A 5,182-nucleotide genomic window follows, 5' to 3' on the forward strand; every position below is an offset into this window, starting at 1 on the left:
CCTTTATTTAACTCTTCTCTCTTTTAAGAATAGAGGCACACATCCCTTAGCCTTCTGCTGATAGCTGTGGTTGATGTGTAGAAGAAAAAGTAAAAATTAAAAGCATAAAGAATTATGGAGAAAGTTACTTTTTTGTTCTTCAAATACATGAAAGTAGAGAAAAATTAATGAGATGGGAAATATGAAAGTAGGTGGTACTTATAATAATGTGTGATTTGATAATAACTTATAAAAGTTATCTTCAGTGTAATCTACATTTGTATCCCTTGATTAATACATGTCCCAAAGATATAAATGCACTACAAAATGAAGGCAAGACTTTTCCTTTGCCTTTTCTTAAAAACTAGAAATAGGATGTCAATAAGGTGATACTTTAGATGATGGTTTGTAAATGAGGGCTATTAATGCAATGGCTTTTGTTTTTGTTTTTAATCATAGAGATCCTAAACCAGAAAAGTTCTCAAGAAGTCTGAGGCTGTAGCCCTTTGCATGTACATAAATGTTCTCAGACTAATGATCATTATTTCTTCCCCTCAGTGACTTGCTTCAAAGTAGTTCATTTTTGTTTTATTTTTATCTTAAAAAAAACCCAAGAAACAAAATAACCCACTTTTGTCACTGCCTCTCTATAATTAGCATGTACGTTTTTAATTGGCTTACTCATGTTTTCTCTCTCAACTGGATTTTTCTTTCTACTGGTTTTTAAAGGCTAGCTACCCAGTCTTGAGTGGAACTTTTCTCATCAAGCCATCATTTCATCTATGCTATTTCTATAGCTAGGCCTCAAATATTTGGGCAAAGATAGTTAACTTTTATGTGGTTTTTAAGTTACCTTTGTTAAAAAAGAATGAGTTATTGATGCTGCATAGTCCAGGTAACAGTAACATTACCTACCTATGTATTAATATTATCTGTAACACTTGTAGAGTGACTGTGTAATTAAAAGCAACTATCTTGTGGTTTTCATTTTTGGCAATATTGTAGTTATTGGTGTCAGACTTGCCCTCCCAATGTAAACAACTAGAAAGTACAGCTATTTTCAGACACTGGATAATAGGCAGCACAGGACTGTGATCCATGACAGAAGGCAAACAAACCTGGTGAGCTCTGAATCACACTGGCTTTCTATCTGAAGGCACTTTCTGGGCTGTGGCCCAGGGAGGGAAAACCCAAGCAGAGAACAGTGGTCTTGCTAAAGACAGAGAATGGAGTTGGAGCAAGCTGTGGCAGATGGGAAGTGTCTCATAGGATGAAGCACTGGAGAAGGGAAAGATATGAAGAGAAACAGCTCCAGTAATCAATTCCATCTCCACTATTGTCTTATTCTCTAAACCTCTTTGTTCCTTTCTAGTGATTGCTCTAAGGCTTACAATATGCATGCTTGATCTTTTCTTGACATAGGGCAAAAGCAATATATACTAAGTATAATATATTATGACCAAATAGGGATACTCTCAGTAAGCAAGGTTGGTTTAACGTTTGAAAATTATTAATACAATTCTCCATTAACAGAATTAATGAGTGGGGAGGGGCACATATAAATCTCTCATTAGAAGCAGAAAAAAGTTGGCAAAATTTAATACACTTCTTGATGAAATTTCTTAGCAAATTGGGAATAGAAGAGAACATTCTCAACCTGAAAAAGGGCAGCTACAAGAAAAGAAAGAAGGCAAGATTGTCTGCTATCACCACTTATATTTAAGATAGTAATGGAAGACCTAGACAAAGTAATAAGACAAGAAAAAGAAATAAAAGGCATATGGATTTGGAAAAAAGTAAAACAACTTTCTATTTGCAGTTCAGGTTTGTATAATATCCTAAAGTAGCTGGGAAAGAAAGCAACTAGAACTAATAAGTCAATTTATCAAGGTCACAGTATACAGGTTAATATTAAAAATGAATAATATTTCTATATACTAGTAAAAAACAACTAAAAATAATTTTAATGTAACATTAAAAAAATCAAACATGAAATACCTAAATATAAATTTAACAAGTTATGTGCAAGAACTGTACACTTAGTAAAACACCACTAAGAAAAATTAAAGACAAATAAATGTAGAAGTAGTTTAAAGATCATATAAAATTTGTCCCCTAAATTGATCTTTACATCCAAGGCAATCCCAGTCAAAATCCCAATGGGGTTTTATGTAGAATTGACAAGTTAATTCTAAAATTTATATTAAAATACAAAGATCTAGAAGATCAAATTTAAGGGACTTTCACTCTAAAATTAAAAGACTTTCACTCTTTTTGTTAAAGCTAAACTAATAAAGACACAGTGACATTGTTGCGAGAATAAATATAGAGATCAATAAAACAGAATGGAGAGTACAGATTTGGACCTACACATGATTTCTGATAAAGATGCCTAGGTAATTCAATGGGGAAAGTAAAGTTTTTTTTTCTACCAGTAATTGAACACTGGAAACTGGATGTCCATAAAGAAAACAAGTAAACTTTGGCCATTTCCTAGCACGTTAACCCTTTGACTCTAAACGCATCATATTTTTAAACATAAAAGGGGATATAAATCATAAACTTTAGAAGAAAATACAGGTTAAAAATCTTGTGACTTTGGAGTCAGAAAAGATTCCTTAAGTAGAGCACAAAAAGCACTAACCATAAAAAAAATTGATAAATTGGTCTTTAGCAATATTAAGATCTTTCTCTTTTCATAAGAAAGCATTCTCAAAATAGAAGGGCAAGCCACAGACTCATCACTAATATTTGTGATACATGTATCTGACAACAGACTTGTAACCACAATATATACAGAACACTTACAATTCAATTATTAGAAGACAATGCAATAAACAATGGGTAAAAGTTTTGAACCAATATTTTATAAAAGAAAATATATTAATGAACAATGAACACATAAAAAAAATCTCTATTCTATTAGTCATCAGGCAAATGTAAATTAAAAGCACAATGTGATGCCACTACACACTCATTTTAAAACAGCTAAAATTGAAAGGAAAGTGTGGAGGGTTCTGGTCAAGATGGCAGAATAGATGGTTCCCAGTGTCACTCTCTCCCACAAATCAACCAATTTACAACTAGAAAAATGTAACAGCAGCCAAGTTGGGGCCTCTGGAGCTCAGGGGAAGAGGAGGAGAGACCTACAGAGTTCATGAAGGTGGGAGAAACCATGATGAGAGAAAGAAAAAGCTTCTCTGAGTGTGTTGAGCCATGGATACTTTAAGGCTCGAGCTGATGAGCACATGGAGCAGGAGCTGGCAGAAGAAACAGCTGTGCCCTGCAGATGGAGTTACTTGGAGGTGGCAGGAGAGAAGAGGGCCTTGGTGGCCCCCAGGACAGTAAGACCACCAATAGGGTTCCCATGGACTCATGCAGGAGCGAGGAGCCAGAACAACTGAAAAAGGGAGCCATTCAGAGGCTGGTGAGTCATCTCAAGGGACTGGCACAGGGCCTGTCCCATGGGAAGTGTTTGGAGCACAGGCAGTGGGCAAGACAGGGACACTGGGAGAACACTGGGACACAGCAAGGACAGCTGACAGGCCCCCCAGTCAGCACAGGACCACTCAGAGGAGAATGGTCAGGAAAGCAGAATTGAATGGGGTGCAGTTTGATGAAAAAAACCCAGGCCCAGATCAGAGATTCTACAGAACACAGATCCACTGCATCTCTGGAGAGCCAGAAGTACCTATAAGATCTACCATTAAACCCTGAGCTGCACAAAAAGCCTTCCCTAGGGAAATAGCAGCACAGTAGCAATTTAACTCAACGACACAGCTCAAGTATTGGTTCCCACAGGAAGTTCCCCTGTGTTAGAAGTAAGCAAAGGACAAAAAATTAGTTCCAGCCCAGGCACACCGCCAGCCTCTTGGGACCTGCCTGGGGACCAGAGGAATGTAGAAGGGGACCAGAACCCCCCTCCCAAAACCTCGCACAGCAAGCCAGCACCTCGAGTCCCACCCAGCTACCCAAGGCATGGAGCCAGGGACTGGACCCTCCTCCCACAACCAGGCACACCACACCAGCACCCTGGGGCCCACCCAGGGACCCAAGATATGGAGAAGGGGACCAGACCTCTCTCCCACAACCAGACACATTGCACCAGTGCCTCAGGGCCCGCCTGGGGACCCAAGGCATGGAGAAGGGGACCAGACCCCCCTCCCACAACCAGGCACATGGTGCCAGTGCCTCAGAGCTCACCCAGGGACCTGGGGCATGGAGAAGGGACTGGACTGCCCTCCTACAACCACGCATACCATGCCAGCACCTCAGGGCCCGCCCGGTGACCTGAGGCACAGAGAAGGGGACTGGACCATCCTCCCACAACCAGGCACATGGCGCCAGTGCCTCAGGACCCACCCAGAGATCAGAGGCATGAAGAAGGGGACCAGGCACACTACCAGTGCCAAGGAGAATGCCAAAAATATCTTCTCCATGTGGGTGGCCCACCACAGCCACCACAATAACCATGGCTGCAGCAAAAGTGGCTCAACACCACAACCACCATGTAGGTGGTCCACCAACCACTGGAGTGCGTTGATACAAGGAGAGTCAGCAGCAGAGACAAAAAAAAGAAGAGGATGTCTCTTTCCACAAACCCCATTTCAGAGTGACAGAAGAAGCATCTGCTCTATGAAAATATTGGGGGACCTGACCACACCTCTCAGCATTGGACAGATGGTCTAGGCAACAAATTAACAGAGTAACCATTATTCTTTCAGAAGGAGAGAAGAAATCTAGGGTAACTAGTGGGGGGAGGGAATGAGGGAAAGGGAGAGATTGGACAAGGGGCATGTTTTAGTCCATTTTGTGTTGCTATAACAGAAATACCTGAGACTGGAGGTTTATTTGGCTTACGATTCTGAGACAGCTCCATCTGGCACAGGCCTCAGGCTCCTACTACCCATGGTGGAAAGTGGCAGGCAGCCAGGGGGTACAAGCAGATCACATTGTGAAAGGAAGCAAGAGAGAGGAAGCAAGAGAGAGAGAGAGGAGGTGCCAGGGTCTTTTAAACAATCAGGTCTTGTGGGAACTAATAGAGTGGGAACTCACTTATTACTCCCCCCTCCCCCAGGGAGAGCACTAATCCATTCATGAGGGATCCGCACCCATGACTCAACAATCAGTTTCCAACACTGCCACATTGGAGATCAAATTTCCACATGAGTTTTGGAGGGGACAACACATCCAAACTCCATCA

Source organism: Galeopterus variegatus, unplaced genomic scaffold (assembly GCF_000696425.1).
Source record: "Galeopterus variegatus unplaced genomic scaffold, G_variegatus-3.0.2 Scaffold2863, whole genome shotgun sequence".
Lineage (NCBI taxonomy): Eukaryota > Metazoa > Chordata > Mammalia > Dermoptera > Cynocephalidae > Galeopterus > Galeopterus variegatus.